Source organism: Halichoerus grypus, chromosome 5 (assembly GCF_964656455.1).
Source record: "Halichoerus grypus chromosome 5, mHalGry1.hap1.1, whole genome shotgun sequence".
In the NCBI taxonomy this organism is placed as follows: Eukaryota; Metazoa; Chordata; class Mammalia; order Carnivora; family Phocidae; genus Halichoerus; species Halichoerus grypus.
The window spans coordinates 121,116,106-121,140,726 of record NC_135716.1 but is presented as its reverse complement, the minus strand read 5'-3'; the positions used below and the strand labels follow the sequence as shown (position 1 = coordinate 121,140,726).

The 24,621-nt window shown below is 36.2% G+C and overlaps 1 protein-coding gene across 20 annotated transcripts in view; it reads left to right on the top strand.

The window, feature by feature from the left end:
• ADGRL2 (adhesion G protein-coupled receptor L2) overlaps window positions 1-24,621 on the top strand; it is a 609,197-nt gene that overhangs the window by 221,114 nt on the left and 363,462 nt on the right. For all 20 annotated transcript variants that reach the window (XM_078072845.1, XM_078072847.1, XM_036076672.2 and 17 more), the window contains one exon: window positions 19,501-19,606. The gene's annotated coding sequence lies outside the window, so the exon portion shown is untranslated. The remainder of the gene's footprint in view (window positions 1-19,500; window positions 19,607-24,621) is intronic.

The following is a 24,621-nucleotide window of genomic DNA, read 5'->3' as shown; positions in this document are numbered from 1 at the left end:
AGAAGAAAATTGTGAAAATACACTCCTAGAACTTTAGAATCTTATTATTGTTCAAATCAAGACAAGTGTTCAGTAAATAAATGCCTTGACAATGAAGGCGACCTTGGTGAAGGAGGAGGAGGCAGAGGAAAAAGAGGCAAGGACGAAAAATTGGTCAATCAGGAGTCAGTCAAAGTCAGTCTTCACAACGGCTTACAAGTCCCTCAAGATCTCTGCCATCACCCCATCCCCCAAACACGTTACCCACCAGCCTATCTCCCTTTCCCTCCTCTTTCCCGCCTCCGTTTCAGCCACATTCACCTTCTCGCTGTTCCTTGAATGTATCACACACACTCCTGCCTTAGGGCTTTCACTGAAGTTATTCTCTCTGCTTCAGATGCATTTTCTTCAGCTATTTGTTGGAACAATTTCCTTCTTTCTTCGCGTCTTTGCTCAAATGTCACTTTTTCAGTCTCCTATTAAATACCAGCTGGGTCACCCCTACCCTCACCTTGCCTCCACACACACTTCCATTCCCTGGCTCTACTTTTTCTTTTATCTTTGGCACATATCACCTTCTAACACATTATATAGTTTATTTGTTATGTTTGTTATTTACTGTCTCTCTCCCTTCACCAAGTGCCCCTCCCCCCATGGGAATGTAAGCCTAAGGAAGGTGGAATTTTTGTTGATTTTATTCACTGAATAATCCAAGGACCTGACACAGTACCTGACTCATAATAGGTGTTAAATAAATATTAGTTGCAAGATTTCTCATTTTTTTTAAGATTTCTCATTTTTTTTAAAACCCTTTTTCCTCTTGCCAATGTTTTTTTCTTTCTGTTTAAATCCAATAAGAATTTTCATTTTGCACCGATATTACTTTGGTTATAGGATTTCCATGAAACAATTAACATTCTGTATCCTGGCCTAGTTCTAATATGAGCAAAGACCATACAGAGCTTAGAAGAGCAAGATTTTGCTTTGCTTTGTTTTGTTACGTTCAGCCAAACTTCACGCCTTTCTGGGCAAGTCACAAAATACAAAAGTTTGCATCACCTACATAAAAACACTCCTGATGCAAATCTTTCTTGAAGAAGCTAAAATATTTTTAAAAATATATAGTTTTCCAGGTACAAGAACAAGTGCATAAATGGCTTTCCAAGGAACCTAATCAACATTCGCAATCATCAATATGTATTTCTGGTTGTAAAGAAAAGTACAATTTAATAAATAATGAATAGAAGATAGGACAAATATGAGTAGATTGGGGAACTTTTAGGAGGGGGTAGTTAGATAAAATATACAGTAATTTAAAACTCTTGAGACTTTTAGGTAGGTAAGCAAAGCAATTCAATTAGAAATACCAGTAACTTTGTTCTGTATATACATTCTCAAGTGTGTGTATATATATCCACTCCATCCACACATATTTTCATTAAAAGACTAGGAAATAATTACACCCAGACTGTGTACGTTTGGTGTACTATATAACTAACAGACAAAGATTGAGAAATTAACCCTTTTTTCCTAATGTGAATGTTTCTCTATACCTACACTTAAATTTTTCTCATGCTCAATAAACGTAAGTAAATTTTATTTGTTTCCACTTAACCCCAAATATTAAATTATACACTGTCAGCTGGAAAATATAATTTATATAGAGACTTTGTTAATTTGCTACTATTTCCTAGTAGATATTTCTATTTAAGAGTTTAGCAAATTTCATCTTTAATTTTTTGTAAACTGTGTGAGTTTTTCAGGTTTTTTTGGTTTGTTTTTTAAATATTTATTTACTTATTTTAGAGAGAATGAGAGCACAAGCAGGAGGCGCAGAGGGAGAGGGAAAGAGAATCTCAGGCAGATTCCCCCCTGAGCATGGAGCCCAAATTGGGGCTCAATCTCACGACCCTGAGATCACAACCTGAGCCAAAACCAAGGGTTAGAGGCTTAACTGACTATGCCACCCAGGTGCCCCTGTTTGTTTGCTTTTTAAATTCTATTTTTAATCTCTACACCCAATGTGGGGTTCGAACACACAATCCCAAGATCAAGAGTAGCACGCTCCACCCACTGAGCCAGCCAGGGGTCCCAAGTTTTTCAGTTTTCAAAAAAATATTTGGTACCATAATTCTGTGAATCCTAGGAAATGTTTTTTTATATTTACTGCCGGTCTAGTAGATTGTTTAGAGAATTGTTTTTCTTATTCTGGGTTAATTGTTGTTTAATTTCTAAGTCCAAGGAGTTAATGCCTAGAAACTTAAGTATTATGGAAGAAAAATGAATTTTTTCGTTAATATTATTTCTATAATATTTCATACAAACCTATCATTCTGGAAAGCATTTCATTCACTAGTCATTCATTCACCCATTCAACAAATATTTCTATATTCCTTTTTACCAAAGCAAAGCTTGGCTTTTTGACTTTGATTTGTGGAAGTTCATTGTTAGGTAGATGCCACACTGTGCAGGATGCTGTGATATGTTGTATTTAGCTGTCAATATCTATAAACATTTCTCAATATGACCTGTGAATGTTAAGCTGTTTACAGTATTTCCTGCAATTATCTCTTCAGAAATGTGACAGAGGAAACGGGTTCATGTCACCCATAGGATTTGAGAAGCATCTAATGAAAATCATTGTCGCTTGGCTTCTATTTTAAGACATTACATGCCAGTTATTATCATGCACGTACATTATTTTTGTGTCTTGCCAAATATTTTAGAATGGCTTTATTGTTATTCCTTGACATCCTCCTGGTGTTTAGGACATTATTATTTACATTTTTAGTGGGAGTTTTTTGATTACCTAGGTTCTTCCTATGCAAAGGAATGGCTTATATGTGTTCATTGACATTTACAAAATGCTAGTGATTGATCCTTTCCATAGGAATAAGAATGTTAGGAATGTAAGACCAAATGGGTAGATGTAGTTAATATCGTTAAATTCAAGTTAAGGGGTAATTATTACAAAAATAGCTAATAGTTTCTGGGTGCCTACTAGAAGCTAAACATTTTTGTTTTGTTTTCATGATCTAGCTTTAACAAGCACCTATGAAGCAGTATAGATAGATAGTTTTATGAATGAGGAAAGGGAGGATCAGAGATACGGAATAACTTCTCCAGTGTCTTAGAGTAGTAAATGGCAAATCCAGACACAGCCCAGATGTTTCTAATCCCAAAGCAATGATTTTATCCACTATGCAGTTTTCATAGTTACTGGCATCAAATCCGATTCCAAAATTAATTCTGGATAGTGGGATGGGCATTGTGTGCATAAAGGGTAGGTAAAGGAATCCTATTAGTGTATTTGTTATATATTGTTATGTAACCAATTACTTCCACAACCGAGAGGCAACAAATACTTCATCTCACAGTTTCTGTGGGCCAGTGATTGGGGCACAGCTTAACCGGATGCTCTGGATCAGGTCCTCACAAGCCCCAAATCAAAGCCATCCCCAGAGCTGCATTCACCTCAGGGTTAGATTAGAGGCTCACTCAGATGGTTGGTGACAAGATTCAGTTCCTCATGTGTTGTTGGACTAGAGGCCTCAGTACCTCACGAGCCATTGGCTGGAGCCCCCCTCAGTTCCTTCCCACAGGGCAGCCTGGAGAATGGCAGCTGGCTTCCATCAGGATGAGCAAGCAGAAAAACAACAGAGGCAGGTAAGACAGAAGTCAGTCTTTTTGTAAACTCATCTCAGAAGGGACACACCATCTCACCTACCATATTTTATTCATCAGAAGCAAGTCCCTAGGACCCTCCTCATACTCCAGAGGAGGAAATTTTACATGAGTACTAGGAGGAGGGCATCACTAGGGGCCATCTTAGAAGTAGCCCACCCTCGTTAAGAAAGTGTTCTCAGAGGATGCGGAGGACCAAAGTCTCGGTTGACTCTTGGTCTACGTCTAGCAAGACTCCTGAAGCGAATGTCCTTCAGTAGCCTCCATCCTAATTCACCCAGAGTTTCACGTCATGCAGATTACGGCAATATAGGCCTCCAGCGTAGCCTGAGAAACAGTATAGGTCTGCCTAGGGGGTCACATAGACCAAAATTCCTTTATTTTTCCAGAACTAAATATTCATTTAAAACATCAGAAAAATAAAATGGTAAGTGTAAGTAACCATTTTTTTTTGTATATTATAATGAAAAGAAGGCCTCTTCTGGAATCTTCTGTCCATGTTTGAAGATACATCCCTAATATGCCGGCTGTTCGAACACAGGCAACTCCCTTACCCCTCAGCGCTTCAGCTTCCGGACTGTGGTTCAAGGACATACTAACTCTCACAGTGCTACTACGAAGATTCAATAAGATGATCTGTACGAGATCATTTTGTTAACTGGAAAGTACAACATATAAATACAAATTTTGTCAGTACTCCCCTTAGTGACAGAACAGGGCAGATTGTTAAGAACAGCGGCTTAGCATATTATTTAACTGTCTTATTAGAGCAATAAAAATCTTTGGAATATGGATGATAAATGGACTGTGTTTTTACCGTATTCAAAGTATCATTAGTAGCCACATTTGTTGTTGAATTACTAAAGAGAAGAAAAAAAAAAAAAGATTTTCAGGTGGTTTTTGCTTCAGAGGCACTTGTGTTTCCAGAACTCGCTTGGCTGACCACACTGCAGAGATTTCAAGGCAATGCCTCAACTTTCTACAGTGTCAAAACAATCTGGCAGCGTGCACTTCCTTCAGCCGTTTTCCTTCATTCTACGCTGCCCCCCCGCTGAAATGTTCTCATCGTGTGTGTGGGTCTTTGCCTTGAGAGAAAACATTTTTCCCATTTCATGTAAGAACTACATGGAGTTTAAGCCCCTGATGGACCAGAAGAGTACATTAGCCTTTCTTCTTTAGTGGCCCCGATTGAAATCTCATCTAATGTTTTCCCATTAGAAATGAGATGGCTAGATATTTTCTGGGAAGTGATTTAGGTATACTAAAACAATCTATAAGGATCTATTGATTAGAAGTAGACTTGACTCAAACTTGATTTGTGTGCAGGGAAGTACCTTGGGAGGTGATGTGATTGACAGTGCAGAATAGATTTGGGCCTGGAATAGTTAAGATACTGCAGCTCTTTATGGGGTACATGGACAGGGCTTATCTGTAGAAAACAAAAACTGAGAAAGAAAAATAAGGAATTCAGAGTACTGAAATACTGCAAACTCTGTGGATTTGGTTGCATATATCAATTCAAACAAAGAAACGAAAAAGGATTTGCATACAGAGAGTTGTAAGAGAAGGGAAATTCCAGGGTATTTCAATGAACTTAAAAAATATTCCTATTCCCACAAATATGTATTGGTTGCCATTAGGTTATTCCTAACTGGCTTTGGTCAATCACATAGCTTTAAAATTACTTTACCAGCAGATAATAATGGCATTACCCATTTAACTGGAATCAAACAAACAAAAGACCTTTAAACTAAATGTCCTGCTCATAATCTTGTAAGACAACATTGTAGAAACTAAAAACAGATAAAATGATGATTTAAGAATTTCACAACTAGAGTAAAAGGATAAGAAGTATATTAACATAATAAGTCAAACCCAGCCAATTATAAAAATGCAGGAGTCTTGCAAATTTTGTTCTTTCCTTTCACTCCACAAATTTACTTGAACTCAAGTCATCATGTAAGCAACATTTAAATAATATGATATTAGGTATTTCCAGGCATATTTTGCCTAAGACAAAGCTGAAACTAATATTTTACTTTTTCGTGTAAGTAGAAAATTAAGATCTGATAGCATTTTATTTATTCTGAAGATAATTCTTATAACTTGTTTGAAGAAATTTTAAACTAATCATGGCCTTGAACAAGACAGAAACCCAGTTATATGAATAAATAATAAATTTGAAACAATTAAATGTAAATTTAATTTTATCTGAGCAGCTCAACTTTTTATAGAAAGCAGTTAAATACATCTTGTAGTGTCTGTATATGCAAAATACCTCAAAGAACAGACATCCCCTAGCAAATTTAAACCTGTAGTATTTAAAAACAACCCCCCCAAAATAAAAAATTAAAAATAAATAAATAAATACAACACAAAGGTTGATGTCTTTAGACATTATCTATGTAGGAATAAGAATGGCCGGAGCTACCAGTGGAGACAATTGTTGTGCAAATGGCTGTTCTTTTTGAAAATCTGGTCATAAACTCACTGTTCCACGTGGTAGCCACTAGCAACATGGGGCTATTTAAACTGAAACAAATTAGTGTAAGTAAAATTAAAAATCTAGTACCTCCCTTGTACTAAGCACACTTCAAGTGGGCAATCGCCACGTGCGGCAGCTGCAGTTTGGGCCAGCACGGGGATAGTGCATTCTCACCACTGCAGGGTACGCAATCGGACAGCACTGAAGTCTACTTCCCATTCGCCATGGCCCTATGTATGGTCTGTGTCATGGGTAGAATCAGAAAACTATGAAGAGCACTTGATATTCTGGCCCAAGTGCTGATAATTAGATAGCATATCTCTTCCTTTTTAAAAGTTAGTGAACACAAAATACTTCATGGCCCAAGGTGTTCCATTAAACTACGAAATTTATAACAAAACGGGTGTTGGAAATACATATCGGGTTCAATGAAGCACTAAAATATGCTTATCAAGTCTCCATTTGTCCTCTGTGTTTGGAAAGCAGTTAATGGAAAAGAGCATATTTGTTAAAATACATTTTACACTAATGAAACAATATTATCAAAGAAAGTTCTTAATGTGTATAAAGATTAGAATGTCACTGAAACAAAATACCTGAGACAGTAGAATCGGGTTCACTTTACTGGGGGGAAAAAAGAAAAAAAGCTTTTTTCCTCCTCATATTCCAATATTTTGTTCTTGCAAGACTTAAACTGAATGTTTTTAAAGATTCAAAGTCATCAATAATAAGATAAGCCATAGTATTTTTTTGTATCTGAGCAGTAGCTATCCGAGGATCTCTAAGTAATACATTGCCTTGCTGTAAAACATTAAAAAAAAAGAAAAAAGTCAGCGTGCCCAATTTTTTCCTAGGCTTCGCTGCTGGTTGTGGTGTTAAGTGAAATACAATGGTTTCACAAAGAAAATCAAGAATTCTGAAACCTCAAATTTAACCATTAATATGATGACTTAAATAGAAGGCAGATTTTTGTCTAAAAAAATATAGTGGTGTTTTTCACTGTTAAAAAAAGAACAGCTGAAGCAATGGCTTTTCTTTGTATAGTGTATTTCTAGAAACAGGATCATTGTCTCTGAACTTTCCTGACCTTAGCCTGTTCTTTTTTGCTAAAGTCATTAAAATGATTAGAACCTCAAGGAGGGTTACAGTGTTCTATTCTTTCTTTCTTTTTAACTTACTCTGAACTGAATCAACCAGCTTTAAATCCTGCCTACACCCTATTAATCCCACCTAGCTCTTCTGTCTGTCTGGATGAGTTTCTTCAACAGATTCCTTAAATATGCGTTAAAAAACATAAATCACTGGATTAAACTTGTAGAGAATGATGAAAGCTAAATTCGTGTATATACATGTGGTGGGACAAATGGACCCTTTTATTATTTAACCTGAATGAAAGCAATAAATTTGAAACAGGTTTAACTGATGATATTGGTAATCCACAACAGATTTCATAAGTGTTTTTGAATGAACATCGGTTTTGTTCAATAATCCCCTGGATTAAAGAAGGGTTAGATAACTCAAACAACCTGCAAAGCATCATATTATTTTGCTATTTATCTTTTATTTTTACCAAAAAAACATTATGTGTGGTTTAGGCTTTAGCAAATTAGACCAAAAATTACATTTGTCATTGTGTTTTTTAAAATTTGTGCTCAGGGTTAGACTATATAAGTTCACCTGTTTTCTCGGGTAGCAGCCTGTTCTTCTTCATCCTCTATTGTTTTTATATGTAATATTATGCAGAACTAATATATATCTTGTTTTCCAATATAATGACAATGGCCTTTTCTCTTAATTACTTGCTTTACTGACCCTTCCCTCATATCTAGTTGAGGTGTTCTAAGTTGTATAAACTCTAGGATGTGGGATAAAAGTCCTTTAAAATTCTACTATGGATTCACTTAGTTGTTAAAAAACAAAAAGAGGTTTGAAAGAATTCTTGCGTGGATACTTGGAGTCCATTCTAATGATAATTAAAAGCAAATAATTGCTAACATTTATGTAACAGTTACTACCTCCTAGGAAGTCTTTTCACTCATTACCTCATTGAATTCCTCACAACAATTCTATGACATAAGGGTAAATTATACCCCCATTTTTCTAAATGAGAAAACTAAGTAATAGAGCTAATAATCTGCCCAAGGCCATGCATCTAGCAAGTGGTAGATCCAGGGTTCAAACACAAGTTGTGTGACATCAGAGCCCACATTCTCATACACCATGTTAGTTATCTTTTTTTTTTTAAGATTTATTTATTGTAGAGAGAGGGAGAGAGCAGGCCCGCACATAAGCACACATGTGCAAGCAGAGGGAGGGGCAGAGGGAGAGGGAGAGAATCTCAAGCAGACTCCCCACTGAGCGCAGAGTCCGATGTGGGGTTCGATCCCAGGACCCTGAGATCATGACCTGAGCGGAAACCAAGAGTAGGATGCTTAACTGATTGAGCCACCCAGGCACCCCTACCATGTTAGTTATCTATTGCTGCACAATGAATTACCCCAAAATTCGTGGCTTTAAAATAGTACACAATTATTATCTCAGAGTTCTGAGGGTCAGGAATTCAGGACTGACTTAGCTGGATGGTTCTGCCTCCGGGTCTCTTAGGAGGTTGTGGTGGAGATGTCAGCAGGAGATGCCATCATCAAAGGCTCAACTGGGACTTGAGGGTATGCTTCTAAGGTGGCTCACTCACGGACGTTAGTGGATTGCCTCAGTTTCCTCATCAGCTGTTGGCAGATGGCTCAGTTCCTTGTCACACGGACCTTTCCAGGGAGCTGCTTGAGCATCCTCCAGACATAATAGCTGGTTCTTTCAGAACAAGACAGAAATCACAATGCCTTTCATGATCTAGACTCAGAAGTCACACTCCATAATTTCCACAATGTCCTATTGATTACACAAGTCAGCCCTATTCTGTGTAGGATGGGACTACACAAGAAAGTGGATATCAGGAAATAGATCACCTTGGAGCCTGCCTATAATATGTACTAAAGTATACTACCTCCAGAGACAAGCCCTATATTTCCAGCATAGAATATTAAAACTTAGACATAAAATTTAGACATTCCAGTTTTTCACATCTATACTTAATATTGAACAAAAGAATAGCAGTGAAATGGAACTCCAAATGCTACTGATTTAGCTCTTTAATGAGGAGAATATTATTTTTATTGGATAAGAATTTCCAGAATAATATTCTCATCACATTCAAATATAGGAACAAAATTATATCCAAAGGGAGATGTTAAATGTATTTTTAGTGATCCATCATTTTGCTCTTACCCAAACTACGAGGGTTATCTATGCTACTGTTATAAAGGTCCAGGTAGTCAATATTTTCAGCTTTGCAGGCCATATAGTCCCTCCTGCAACTACTCAACTTTTCTGCTGGAGCATGAAAGCAGTCACAGACAATATGTAAGTAAGTGTAGCTGTGCCCCAATAAAACTTTATAGATTTGGCCCACAGGACATAGTTTACCAACCATTGGTCAAAACCATTCTTTAAGTGGACTTTTGACCAGTTACTACTTTGATTTAAGGTAGCTAAACTTACTTTAAATTTTATGTGACAGAATCATATTACATGGATTTGTCCTGGCCCATAAAGTATTGTACAATTTCAGGAAAGTTTGCAGCATTGTCAAGATAGAAAAGGTGAACCGCTGTAAAAACAGAGCAAAATAGATAAGACAAACAATTTACACATGAAATCATCACTCTAAAAATATCAAGACATTCTCCAGTATAAACTAACCTGGGGGGGTTGAAATTTTGAAAATTCTTAATTCTGTTGATACCTGTCTGATGAATATTTCATATTTTTGTCTGACCTTGAATTGTCTAGACTATACACTGTGCCCAGCATAGAATAGGCATTCAGTAAATATTTGTCGAATGAATTAAATATCTTACCTCTTTTACCTCTTCTGTACCACACATTCCTCATCCCCAGGCCTTTACTGCCTTTTCGCATCTCTTCAGTAAGTTTCTCAGAGCATATTATGATATATGAGGTTCACTATGAGTCTGCTTTTAAGAAGTCATTCAACAAAAAGTAAAGGGCAGGTAAGAAATAGCTATTGGAAGATAATTGAAGATATAAAGACTTAAAAACAAATTGGAAAATTACAGAATAGAATGAACATTGACTTCCAACAGACCGGCTAACAGGAGCAATGAAACATCAGACAATAGAGTAATTGGTGAGGAATTTACTGGCCTCTGACAAAGCTATTAAAGACCAGTTGAATTTAGTCATTCTCACTTTTACTTCCGTTATTTTTACTTTGAGGCCAAAATTACATTCTAATGTGGTTCTATCCATAACTTAAAAAGATGTCTACTACAGTGTTCATTTATTCATTGGAACAAATATTCACTGAGTGCTTACACTGTACTAAGCACCATGCAAGTTCTGAGATACAATGGAAAACAAAACATGGATGCTGCCCCAATACACTTAGAGGCTGAATACAGAAAAATAGGCATGGCAAACACAGTGACATAAGGTATAAGGCTCATATCTAACTTCAATGAATTGCGCATTAAGCAGACATATTAAACTTTAATATTCTGGTCCTGAAGTCAATACCAACCGTGTAATTCAGCTATTTTTACTCTTCAAAACAAAAACAACAACAACGAAATGATAAGTACTAATACTGGAATCCACTGCTTTATAACTGTGTTCCAGAAAATGCAAACTATTAAGTGTTTTAAGGAGAAAAAAAGTTTCATAGCCATTTTTTTTTTTTTTTTTGTAAAATGCTGGATTCAACATAAATAGGTTTTGTTTTGTTTTGTTTTTCCTGTGAGGGACTTCTCAGTGCCTGTAATATAGTAATAATAAGCATTGTGACTTCCTCAGAAGGCAAATATGATTTGGTGTCTTAAAATGTATTTGATGAGAGCATGCTTTTTTTAAGGAAGCATCAAATATCTAGCAGGATATTAGCGTTTCTTAGAACATAGTCTGAGAAACATTACCACATATAATTTCACACACTTTAATCAAATCATACTTATTATATTCTAGGAGAGAATATAATATAATTCTTTAAGTGAAATATTAAATAAATCTTTTTGTTAGGTAACAAACTGTTGTTGCAAAGTTTTCTAATTCTGCATCTTTCAAATCCAGAATTTGGTTGCTTTGCTCTTTTTAAAAGAAACATTTGCTGGGTGATAGACATTGGGGAGGGTATGTGCTATGGTGAGCGCTGTGAATTGTGTAAGACTGATGAATCACAGACCTGTACCTCTGAAACAAATAATACATTATATGTTAAAAAAAAAAAAAAAAAAAGATAGGAAGGGGAAAAATGAAGGGGGGGGAAATTGGAGAGGGAGACGAACCATGAGAGACTATGGACTCTGAGAAACAAACTGAGGGTTCTAGAGGGAGGGGGTGGGGGGAGGGGTTAGCCTGGGGATGGGTATTAAAGAGGGCACGTATTGAATGAAGCACTGGGTGTTATACGCAAACAATGAATCATGGAACTCTACATCAAAAACCTAATGATGTAATGTATGGTGATTAACATAACATAATAAAATAAAATAAAATAAAATAATAATTAAAACAAATCAATTGAAAAAAAAAAAGAAACATTTGCCATGGTCCCATTAAAGACCATCAATTTTGCTAATCCTCAGCTAATTATGAAACAGCATTCAACGGAGTCCAGCTAGGTAGCAGAGACATTTGTGATCTCAGCCTGCAGAGGATGAGCCAAAGGATGAGTGCATTAAGCCAATTGATGGTAGCCCTCAACTGTGTCCCCATCTTAAGCACCCCTTTTCTTTGCCTTCCTCCAACTTTTTCTCTCTTCTTCTTAACCTCTTTTTTCTTCCTTTTCCTCCTCTGTTGTTTTTGATTATCTATTTTGTTTCATTTCACTTTGCTCCTTCTTCCTTTTACTCACTTCCCTTAGGAGTGACAGGCCCATCTATGGCCACCAAAGGTTTAAATTTAACCCTATGGTGGCCATCACAGCAACAATATTTCAACAGTATTTTATAATTCATATGTGGGAATGGAACTAGTGAAGTAGGCAGCTCATTCATAGTAACGGAAGGGATAAAGACCCTGTCATTATCGGCACAAACTGACATCTGGTTTCCCAATCTCTTCTCTCTGGCTCTTTTGGAAGTTAAGACTGCACTATCTCAGTGCATGTGTGTGGAGGGGAACTTCTTTCCAGACAGGATTTGACTTTCACAACATTTGCCTCCCAATCTGGCACCTGATATTTGAGCTGTTTGTATTTTAAGGTGCTCTCCTCAAACATTTATTTTGAACCATAAAGCACTGTTTGGAGAAGACACAAAGTTGTAAAGATAACTCCAATGAAAATCATTTCCGAATTGTTAAGGAAGACTTTAATTGAATTGGTAAAAACAAGAAACAAAGAAAACTAATGCAGACTATATTTCTGGGGAGTCTTGCTTCATAACTGCAAGTGGTAGATAACGTAAACAAATCTTTATTCAGATTACTTAAAAATATATAATAAGTTATTATATAATGGGGATCAAATGGACACCTACAAAGTGAATTTTTGAAAAAGTTATAAGCACTTTTAAAAGAAGCCTATGGGAATCCCTACAGGCTTAAGCAGGAAAATCATCTAACATGCAGTGAATACTTATAGAAGGGGGGCCGGAGGAGGGGTATGAAAATGAAAATGGTTTAAGCTAAAGAATGAAGGAAAATCAGAGATTGGTAACTGACCAAAGGAAGCACCTGCTTTCCGGAAATTAAAATCATGTATTAGGCAGCTCTGGCTTAATTGCCAAATGGGGTGCAGCCCAGTCTCTAATGTAAAAGGGTCCCAAATTATAATTGGGCATCATGGATTAAAATTCAATACCTGAAAATTTCCTCAGAAATGAATAGGCTACTGGGACAGACTGCAGAGCCCAGTACAATATGCTTCCCGCAGCTGACACTGGCAGGTCACTTTATTTGGCACCAAATAAAGTTCCCAAGTGGTCTTTAAGGGCATTCAGCTGCTGAGTGCTTATTTCATTCATCCCTTATTGTGCTGCCAGTAGCAGATCCAAAGAAGTAGCATGAATCAGCTCTGTGGATGAAATTTTCTCAGGCTGAGTGATGGAGATGCAACTGGACTAACTTCCCTGCTTCAGTGGGACCTCTGACAGCAGCAATACCAGCATTGTGGGAAATGTCTTTCACACAATACCGGCCGTTCAACGGGGAATTCGGGGAAAGGCAGGGTAAATGAACCCTAGGATACTTCCAAACAGATATGGTTTAGTGAGGAAGACGTCTTTTTAAGGAGAAACTTCATATATTTATTTGTGATTATCATATAACTTAGAAAATTGTGAAACAAGGCAGCGGTCCCCCTTCATGTGTACCTCCAGACACACGGGAGAGGCTGACTCCTCACATTTCCTACATTAAGACTAAAACTGTGGCATTCTAGTTAGCTCTATTTAGCGGCTTCTTTTTAAGATACCTAGAGGACTAAGTCAATCCATTCAATGTCTGTATTTTTATATGTGCTCATTTCAGAGCATATACTCAATATGGGAGTACATTTCCTTGTTTCTGACAATTCTAGTAGAATTTTCTAATCATAAAATAATATTGCATGTCTTCTCCCATGCCGGCTTAAGAACTGCAGGAGCTACAGCAATTCCACTGAGGTCATGAACCTGTCTGATGAACTACAGATGAATGTAAAATATTCTTCCAAGCTTAACAGTCCTTATTAATGTGCAATTCCAGTACACATTTTTTATTTAAATTCATGGAAAGGTTAAAAGGCAGTAGTTTTTATTATTGTTTTGCCTTTGGTTTAGGACAAATTCTGCGTGTATCTACAACAGAAACAGTCTGCTAATTATTTCATATAAATCACTGTTAGCAGCAGTATCTAATGGTGCTACTATTACTGAATATTAAGAGTCTTACATTTCCATTAGAATTAGGACCAAGGGCTAATTATTTTAGTTAAAGCTAAATTTGATCTAAACGTGAAGCATATTTGGCATTCAGTCTAGAAACCTAGGGCTGTTATAAAAAGACTGCTTGTGAATGCGGAGAGTAGAAAAATATATACAGATCTTTTGGTTTTTCCATTTTTAGGAGAATAATATAGTTACAGTGGGATCATTAACATAAATATAGTAATATAATATAATTAATGTAAGATGTTCTGTTCTCCTGTTTATGGCCAAATTTTGCAGTATAAAACAAATTAATTTTCCCAAATAAATTTGTACAAGATCTAACTGCCTCTCTAAATTGAATTTCTTTTAAATTTTCCTTATGGAAAATTCCAAATTTACACGCAAGTAAATAGAATAGTATAACGAACCCCCATGTACCCACTATTCAAATTCTATGATCACCAACACATTATCTTGCTTTCTCTCTACCCCAACCTTTCCTCACCACATTTTTCCTCTTGAGCAGACTAGATGTGCAAGACAAATAGTATGGGATTCTACAATTGGTGGGACTTAAGTTTTAAAACTGATGCGTGCTCGGTTTCAACCATTTTACTTAAAAATATACCGTTTCCCAGTTTACCGAGGAAAGCAGTGGTGTACTATATCCACAACATGAAAGGATGGATGAGTGGATATTTAGTAAAATCATACCTCAAACACAAGAAATTCAATGATCTGGGTTTTCATTTCCTGTGAATTTTCTAGGTAGTTGATATGATGCTTTTTTTCGCCACTGGAATTTCTAGTCTTTAAATTCTACTGCTCCTCTAAACCTCTCAGCCTTTCCTTTTTTCTCTCCTTATTTATTTTTGCCTCTCTATAAATCTTAGATAATAATAGTTCCCACATCATAGCTTGTTAGATTTTAATGACAGCCTCCAAGGACAGGTGTCAGTTAAATGAAACATATAATTAAAATTTGTGCTATTCTAAAATTGGGTTACTTGGCAATACTCCAGTCAGAAACTAACCCCATTCAGATGACAGGCATGCAGTACTCATCTGGGTTACAGAATGTGTGGCAGATTCCATCGAAGCTGGTCTTTGCTAGGTGCCAAAAATATGACGGAATGCCTAGTACTGCACACCCACATTTCAGATGTTTCTACCTGGTCCCTGAATAAGGGTTCTATGCCTTGGGACTTTGGTAACCCATGCTCTTGTTCTTAATTAACTCAACATTGGGGTGAAGCTTATATATGTTTACCAAGCAATTAATTCAGGTATAGGGATATACATATATGTATGCAATCACCATACTTATGCAGTAAGTACGATATTATAAAGTTCCTTAACCTCCAGTACTTCCTCACTAAGAAATAAGGAGGCATGGTCTCAGTATCAGTCCCGCACATCCACATCATCTTGTTGGATCCCATGCTTGTCATTTCAGGCATAGTTATCATTTTCCTACAAGGAATATCCCAGCTTGTAGAAGCTCCTGAGACTCTTTTGGCATTTACTCAAAAGTAAGCTCTCTGACTTTGTTACTATCCCTGTTAATTTTGCTCAGGTAACTCTTTAGCCTTTAATTGATTTCTGTATCTTTGGGTTTGCCATTTTTGCCTTGTTCCACTCTGCCAAGGGAGAAACACATACTCTCTAATGAGTTGGAAAAGTCATGATCTTGTCATCTGTAGCCCTCAACTATTGACACCCTGCATGAATCTCTGCCAGGTTCTCATCCTCTTGGCCCCACTAACCATGAAGATGCATTCCCTTCCACTTTTGCATTCCTGAGTCTTCAGTCTGTCTGCTACACATGGTCCTCCAACAAGAGTCTCCTCTGCCTATACAGTATCTCAGACAATATGCCAGAAGACTGGCAGGTCTTCTCAATATTCTCGCCATGCTCCTTGGTGATACACAGCCTGGCAGACACATCAACCGGACTCCGCTCTATTTTGTAGCTGAATCTTGAGTCTCAATGTCTCTGGCCTGCCTTAACTCTTTAGCCTGGGCCTCTGCAAATTAGCAGTCAGACTAGGAAAAGTTCTTTTCCACCCAATGAGGTGTCACTTGCAGGATTATCTTGTTAGGAAATTAGCCCCTTCTCTATGCTCATGTATGCAGTTTCCCATTTCGAATCCTTCCCTTCTCCCATAACTCCAGGCAAAAATTTTCCAGGGGAAAAAAAAGTCAAGTTGCCACTGTTCAACCGGAAACACCTTTATTTTTAAATTATTTAAACGTTCAATCTTCCTGCCTCACTGTGTGTGGGTTTCATTCTAACAAATGCACTATAGAAAAATCTAGATGTATATTTTATTTGACTTTCTTTTGAATCCATCTGGATTTTTTTTTTTTTTTAAACAGCAAGAAAAGGCACAAACCATTAGGAAAGCATTCAGGGTAGATTAATTGCTTATCAAGTTTTCATTCTCCCTTCAAACTATTTTGAACCACTTGTTTTACATGAATTACAAAGGCTGGCACTAGCTTTCACTTCAGGAAATAAATGACACAGGGTATTATATTTTAAGGACCATTAAAACCTTGAAATTGCACAGTGACTTAAAAAACAAGTTATTTAGCCTGGATAGCTTTGTAATGGTTATACCGTGGGGAAATTCATTGTTAAATAACCCTCCCACTCTAACCTCACACACACTGCTTGGCAGGAAGAGGAAGGAGAAAGGAGACTAGCATCCGGGTCCTCAGGCTGTAACGTAAACGGCGTAGGAACGTTACGGGTCTGCGTACTACGTGGCGCGGGGAGCATGCGCCCAGCCTTCGTCAGGACCTTGGGCTCGCCGACCCATGGTTGGTGGTCGGAAACTAGTTTTGCCTGGATTGATGACGCTAGTTCATCGCTGTTGTCATAAATCCAAAGCTCTATACTCTGTTCCAGAAGTTGCTCTTATCTGTATGTTCATATGTTGGAGATAAACAACAGAGGGAAGCTGTAATATCGTTACTGAAACCATTCTAATACATGATTTTGGAATTATAGTAAGTGGTATTTGAAGCTGATGCTTCTGTTGTCTAATTTATCACCTTTCTAACCTTTTCTTTTACACCTTCATTAGAACATCTAGGAAGGTAATGAAACCTAGCTACCAGATCAAAGGCAGAACATGCCACGTCCTAAAATAACAAGAACGGTAACATAAAGAATTTTTTCGAGCAAAATTACAAACCACCACCAACAATAAACAAAAGCAAACCCCACCTGTTTTTATGATGAAAACCAAACTGCATTTGGGTCTATAAAGAAACAATACTTGCTTAACTAACCAAAGTGATACAGTTCATTATTTTTCTATTGCACGTTTATGTAGTTTTTCCCCCTAAAGCACACACACAATTTGGGTGTTTGTTTGTTCTTTTTAATATGATTTACATATGGCACTTGAGGAGAGATGTTTTAGAAAACCATGAAGTGTTCTTCCTTGTAAAAGCAATGTCCTTTCTTGTTAATGCCAAGGATGCTTTTCCCCAAGCTCTCATTCCCTGCTCAAGACAGTGTAGCCACTAATGAGGAAAACACGGCAAGTACCTCAGTTCAGTGTTTTCCTTTGTTTATCTACAGGGAGTTCATTCTGCAATGGGAAGAATCCCTTAGTATCAATGAGTCTGAAAGTGCTCAAATTCTGCCAAAAGGAAAGTTATAAAGCTTTGTGTACCCGCGGTTTAAATTAATCTACAGCAATGGAAAGGAACTCTTATCATCCCAAAGAACATCAACCACATTGTTTCCATTGTCTTCATTTATAAAATATTCCTTCTTATTTACTTACATAGGTCCTATTTTCAGTTATAGGGTCACTAGGCTGGCAATATTAGAAGATGCACATCTAAAATGACAAACTCTGTTCCTGGCACTTGCCACTTATTAAAGGGATATGATGTTTTTCAGTCTATTTGGGGTTTCCAGAGTAGTACCAATTACTGGCAATCAGTCCTTGAAAAATGACTCTATGCCCAATAATAATGAGCACCTTCAGATGGATTTTTTAAAAAGGTGGCATTAATTCAGAATATAAATTAAGAGAATACGTTTGATGGTGAAAAAGTACAAACCTACCCACACATTTTGGTTTCATGTGTAAAATATAAATAGCATATGAACTCTCCCTTGTGTCCTCAGAGAGAGCCGCAGCTTTTTTTCTTTCTGAAGGGTGTTCAAAATATGCTATTTTAAACATAATAATCCATAAATAAAATACAGTGCTTGCCAAAATTACTTTTTCACCCATACATATAGGGCCTTTAGACACTGTTCTAAACTCTGATTTTCTCCTGAGATACAATTTAAGAGCTTTAAAAATGTCTTTAAAAGACTTCCTATGAAATATGCAGGGTTTTTAAAATTTGTGTTTCTATATGGCCAAATTGCTCTGTTGTTATAAATATTGTATGTAAAATTACCAGATTTCCTGGCATTCCATTTTTACAGGGGATACTGCATCATTAAGCATTGAAAGAATATAATATAACTATTGAAACTGCTTAACATATTTTGTAACCATAAATTATTATCCAAAAATATTTTTCAAGTAGATAAAAAGAGTTGTCAATTCTGCATAGTGAATGCCTCATAAGGGGCTCGTTTGTGGTTGAAAACTGAATAAAAGCAGTAAATTAAGACCAGACTTAACCATAGAGAAGCTGTAATCCACTGCAGATTTCCTTGGTGAATGAAGTATTGTTATGTGGATTTATCCTCTTTGCTTGTACAGTTAACCAGTCACATCTGGGGCCAAAGTGCTGTCTGTGCTCACAGACAACATGGGTTCACTAACCCCAAAGAGGTGAGCCCACTCTGGTTTGCATTGTACTGATGGGTGAAAACTAAACTTCACAACCGTTTCACACGGGGGCTGCCTATGCACAGGCAGATAGGATATTGAACTGCGCTATTGTTAAGGATGAGAGGGACACCACGAAATGAGCGAGCCCTGGAAAAACAGCAAGTGACTCTGGGTGTCCAGTTTTCTAATGGAATGGTGTTAGCAGAGGGCCCAGGATGAAACCGAGTGAAAGGTGGGTGTGAACCAAGCACCGGGTGCATCTGGGCTTTCTGAACGCAGGCAGAGTGGAGAACTGATGGAAATATGGTATACATTAAAGAAGCATCACTCATCATAAATATTCAATTTCAAGAATTTAAATAGTTTACAGACATAGAAGCCCTTGATGATTATTTTATCCAGCATTGTTGATTTTCCTCTGTTGTTTGTTGGCAGCCACCATAATTAATGAATAAGACCCTGGAAGTCTTGACAATGAGTCGGTTTAGTCTTAAGTCTGTGTATTTTTCTTTGTGATTACATGCCAATAACATAACTGATTTGCCTTTTTGTAAATTAAACTAGGGGGAGCCAAATAAGTGATATTTCTGCTATTATTATTTTTTTCTTTCAGAGCCCAATGTTTCCAAAGGACATTAACTTTGATTTCTCTGATGAAGGCTTGTGGCTGCCCCTCATGCTTTACAAAATACGACCAAGTCAGAGCCGAAAAGAAAACCGTAAGTGAATGTTATTTCAAGAACAGTTATTTTTCATTATTTAGGAAAAATTTCTCAGATTTCTCTATAATTCATGCCAATAAGCTTACTTGGTAAGAAATGTGGGAAAAGAGGAGAGACAGAGAATACACACATGAAAACCCCTTTTTATGCTATGGAGGATTGATATTTAACAATTATAAGACCCCAACATCTTTTTTAAAACAGTATTTTTTATAAACAAGGTCAGCTTTACAAGAAAAAAAAAAGCTTATTTTGGAACCTGTGCCTTACTGTTCAGGTAAAATGTACGTAAAGTATGGACATACTAGCTTATTCCAGGATCTGAATCCTTCAGATCAAGGGTTTGTGTTTTTTTTTTTTTTCAGCATTTTGCAAAATTAGAATATTGCTTTTCTTTAAGAGGGAAAATACTGAGGCTAATGAAACCTTTAATAGATTCAGTAGTTCTACTAAAGTATAAATAGGTTACCTGCTCCAGGAAAGACCACTGGGACTTAGAGTAACATGGATTTCCTCACATTAGTAAAGAGATCCCAGAAAACATTAACTCTTCCAAATATGTGCTAGATTTGATTTGATTCCTGAAGAATAAAGTTTATCATTTCCAGCTCTATTTAATTAAAGAAAACCATGACTTGATTATACCCATTACATCTTTACAAACATGTCTATTTCTGAGGAAGGCATAATCTTAAAATCTCTAACACTACAGGAGATATATATATATATATATATGTATGTATATATATTCCATCAATAATACTTCAGAAATTTCAGAGCTTTTCCTTCTAGTAGTTAAAAGGGGTGCTGTGCTAGTTGTCTGTAAATTTAGTTCAAATTGCCTGCAAATACTGTGTAAGTGCCTGAACCTAAAGAGGATGTTCTTTAGTCAAATACAACTGTTTAAATCACCCATCCCCTTCCCCCACTACACATACATCCCTTGGAAACCAAAGGGAGAAAACTTCAGTAGAAACTGTTATTAACAGTAAATTACTCTTTGGTGCTTTGGAATTCTATTTTCTAAAATGGTTGCAGCTTGATCAAAAAATAATGATTTATTGTTATACTTTTCCATGGCTTCTGTGTATTGCAACAATTTAATAAAGTAATAGGACTTCCCCTTAAAAGAAAAGGTGCTCATTAGCGTTTGTAATTCCATGTTGTGTGGCGTGGTAAGTGTTGTGAAAAGGTTATGGATCTACTCACTGTAGCATCAAAAGTGTAAAGGTGATAGGTGAGATTCTCTTTGTTGCAAGTGCTGAGAAATAATCATTTAAAGGTCAGTTGCACTCAAAAAAAGGAACATTTGTTTAATAAGTAACTCATTTTGGGATATGCTGCACTTTTAAAGGTTACAGAGTAGACCAATTTGCCAGTGATGTCAGCAAGAAGTACTATTAAAGTCACTGGTCCTGTTAAAACAATCCTTCGTAAAATTCAGATTGTATGCCTTCTCACATAGCCCAGCACACATCAAAAAAGTGCCTAAACTGTTTATCATGTGGTTCCAAGGGGACGTTGCCTTTTGTACTTTACCTTAAGTACTCATCCTTTCTTAAAAGCAACAAAGGAGTATTAGGTGGGAAAATATGTTAGTACACACACACACACACACACACACACACACCCCACTGCACATCAGATTTACTCTGTTTTGCTTCATTCTTTCAGTTTTATTAATTTCTAAGAACGTGCCTATATGTCATGAACGATAAGATTTCTCACTGTATCATATACCAATAACCATCTTGCTAGAAACTCTTATATAAATGAAATAACTATTGAGTCAGCTATATAAATGAAAAACGATTTCTATCCTTTCTTATTCCAAGAGCAAGTTTCCTCCTCAAAAAGGACAAAGAGAATTTGGTTTGGCAATAAAATGGGATATTAATTTCATATGGAGACAAAAGAGAAGTGACAATTATAATATGGATAAAATTTGTTTAATACCAGAAGGGTTTTTTTTTTTTTTCAAGAGCTGAACAAAGGTGGTGGTTTATTTAATATAGCTTTTGTACTATTAAAATCTTTGCCTTTAGGGAACTGATGCACAAGAAATAAAAGTTATTTTGTTTTTATATTTAACACTTTCGAAGTAGTGTTTTAAACTGGCAATAATTTTCTCTAGAAGATTAGCTCTTACCTTGAGATGAGTATATGAATAAAAAAAACTTCAAGAAAAACCTCTGCAGAAAGTAGTCCCTCTGAACACTTGATTGTTTAAGATTTACATTTACTTTTTTACTTTTTACATAGGTTGCAAAGCTTCCTAGTTGTGACATTTTGTTGGTGGTAAACAGTGAGTTCTTAGATTTTTATAAGAAGTTGATTTTTAACATATGCTAAATAAGAAATTAAATTACAGTTTTAAAACAATACATTTCCATACAAACTTCTAAGATTCGTTATTTAGACCAAAGGAACTAGAAAGTTTATAACTCTTATCCTACTGTAGAGTAAGAACTGTCTTTATGTACAGAAGATATTTGCAGTTAGAAGAAAATACGGCACTCTTATTTCAAGCAACTTAGCTAAGAATCAAGTTATTCTCTTCATTTGCCTTGCTTTTCATTTGAAAGAGAGCAAAATCTATTTCCTGAGCAATTTTGCAGAGCAAAGATATTAATACTTTGGGGTTTAATTGTATCCTGTGTTTAAATACACTGTGGGTGAAACCCCAGACCTCTGCTTAATTGCTGTGAGAAAATAGCCTGATTTCTCTGAGATTAGGCACACGCTTATGTATACTTTGACCCAAGAGTGCCTCCTTCAGAATTAATCTTCTAAGGTAGAGGGATTTGCTTTTATATGTGCAGCAGGGCCATTCGTGACAAACGGGGCCTAATAAACTACCTTCACCCCCCAGACCTTGCTTTTGCTGTCAACGTTTTTCTTCATCTATTCATTTCACACATCTCTTGTCCAGTGGCTTATTAGCAAAACACTAAGCTGGGCAAGAGGAATAATTTTAATGGTGTTTTTAATTAGAGGACTTTCAAATTTAAATAAAATACTTCAGAACTAAAATTGTAAAATAAAAAAAACTTTCATTTTTACTAATAAAACATAAAGTGTTCTAAAATAACTCCACTTAGGTAAACAACATAGCCCTGTGAAAAGATAAACAATTCATATTTACTTAAAATTTTGTTCTGCAGCTGTATTTTGTTGGATTCGTCTAATGCATGAAAGCACTTTTTCTTTCCCATCAGCTACATCAGAATTGTTTTTGCAAGATGTAACAGAATGTTCTGGTTTTTAAATATTTATATTAATCAAAGTTAGGGCTGTTTATATTTTTTGGCAATAGGGCTTTTCTTTAAAAGTGATGCACTTCCATTTAACTAAACAAAAGTGTTGAAATGGCCTATCATATAAACTTCAACACAGTACAGTTGGTAATAGAGATTTTGAAGACAGGAAGAAAGGGGCACTAGTTTCTAGGCTTCAGGTTAAACATGGATTAATAAAATGTGCAACACTGGTAATTTCTAAGATTTTCCTGAGGAAATGTCATTCATTGCCACTTATAAACTACAAGAGTTACCTGGTTGAAAGGTTTGCATTCAAGTTTTTTTGCTCTGTTTTCTTGGGGCATTGGCAAGTCAAACCTAAAAACTGGCTAAAAAATGACACACCACTGAAGCTTGGGGCTTACTAAATCATTCAACTCATAAAAAAAACTCCTTTATATTTTATATATTTATAAACTATTTTAGTAATGAAAATTACTTCACATTACTTACCTGCAGTCTTCTCTATGCCTGAGCAGAAATAGCTCAAACTAAAGCATTTTTCAGGTCATATCTCCAACTGTTGTTATTGCCATAGGTTTGATGAGTTAATACAGAACCGTGTGGTCTATCTAGACTCTCATAAGGAAATGTAGTCTTTATTAAAGACATCTAAACAGCAAACCAACCTTGATGAAATTCATTCATAATTAGATATAATTCTTTTGTCGTTTGGACGATCCCAAATATTTTGGAAGCCAGATGAGACACAGCTTTAAATTGATTGGTCCAGTGGGGTTTTGTTTTTATTGTTTTCACTTAGTAGTTCGAATTATATTGATTCACTTCTGTGGACAGTCATCCTAAACAGGAAGAATGGGACCAGAGTACTTAGTTCCTAAAATGAAAGTTATAAATGCTTTTGTTTTCAGGGAATGGTAAGCACCTATCAAACAAACAGGAAGTATTATTATGCATTGCAGGCAGAAAGGCTAAAGGTCTCCTGTTCGAACTTTTGGCCCTTCCAGAATCCTGATCCTTCATTATTTTTTTTAACTTGATGTAAGTCTTGACCAGTAGCTGACTCTGAGAAAACATTCCCTGACATCATTTTCACAGGTGATAAGGGATTATTATGCTTGCCTTTTCATTTTGGGTTGAGAATGAAAAGTCCTACAGTGGTTTCTGGTTAATACTTCATACATGGTTTTTTAATTACCAGGTCAGGCTAATTCATTCGTTTGACCTTCAGCACTACAACTTCATTTTCAAACATCGGTTAAAATAATCATCTACACACACACACACACATTCACAAACACACAAACACATTTAAAGGGGCAAAAATGTGCCATAATGGAACAAAAGAGAAGTAGACTCTTTATAATTACTTCATTCATAAGATAAAGTGTGAGAGAAGAGCAAAAAAGGTCAGGGTACAATAAATATAAAATTTAAATCTCTAAACTCATTTACTTTTTTTATTATACCAGCTATAGCCAATGAAAGTAAATACGTATTCCATTATGTCACACTGCTATGAATTATTATTAGTATCTTGTTTCTAATTTTATGCAATTTTGGTATAATCCAAATCTGTGCATTAGCCTGGGTAGGGGGTTTTGCTTGAGGTAATTGACATTACATAGTCCAAAGGACAGAAAGAAGAAACATATCTATAATCTTTACCCATTTCCAAACAGAGGGGGATAATCAGACCAATTCTTCTATTGTGTGCCCTCCCTCTTCATTCAGAGTTTCCTTTGAAGTCAG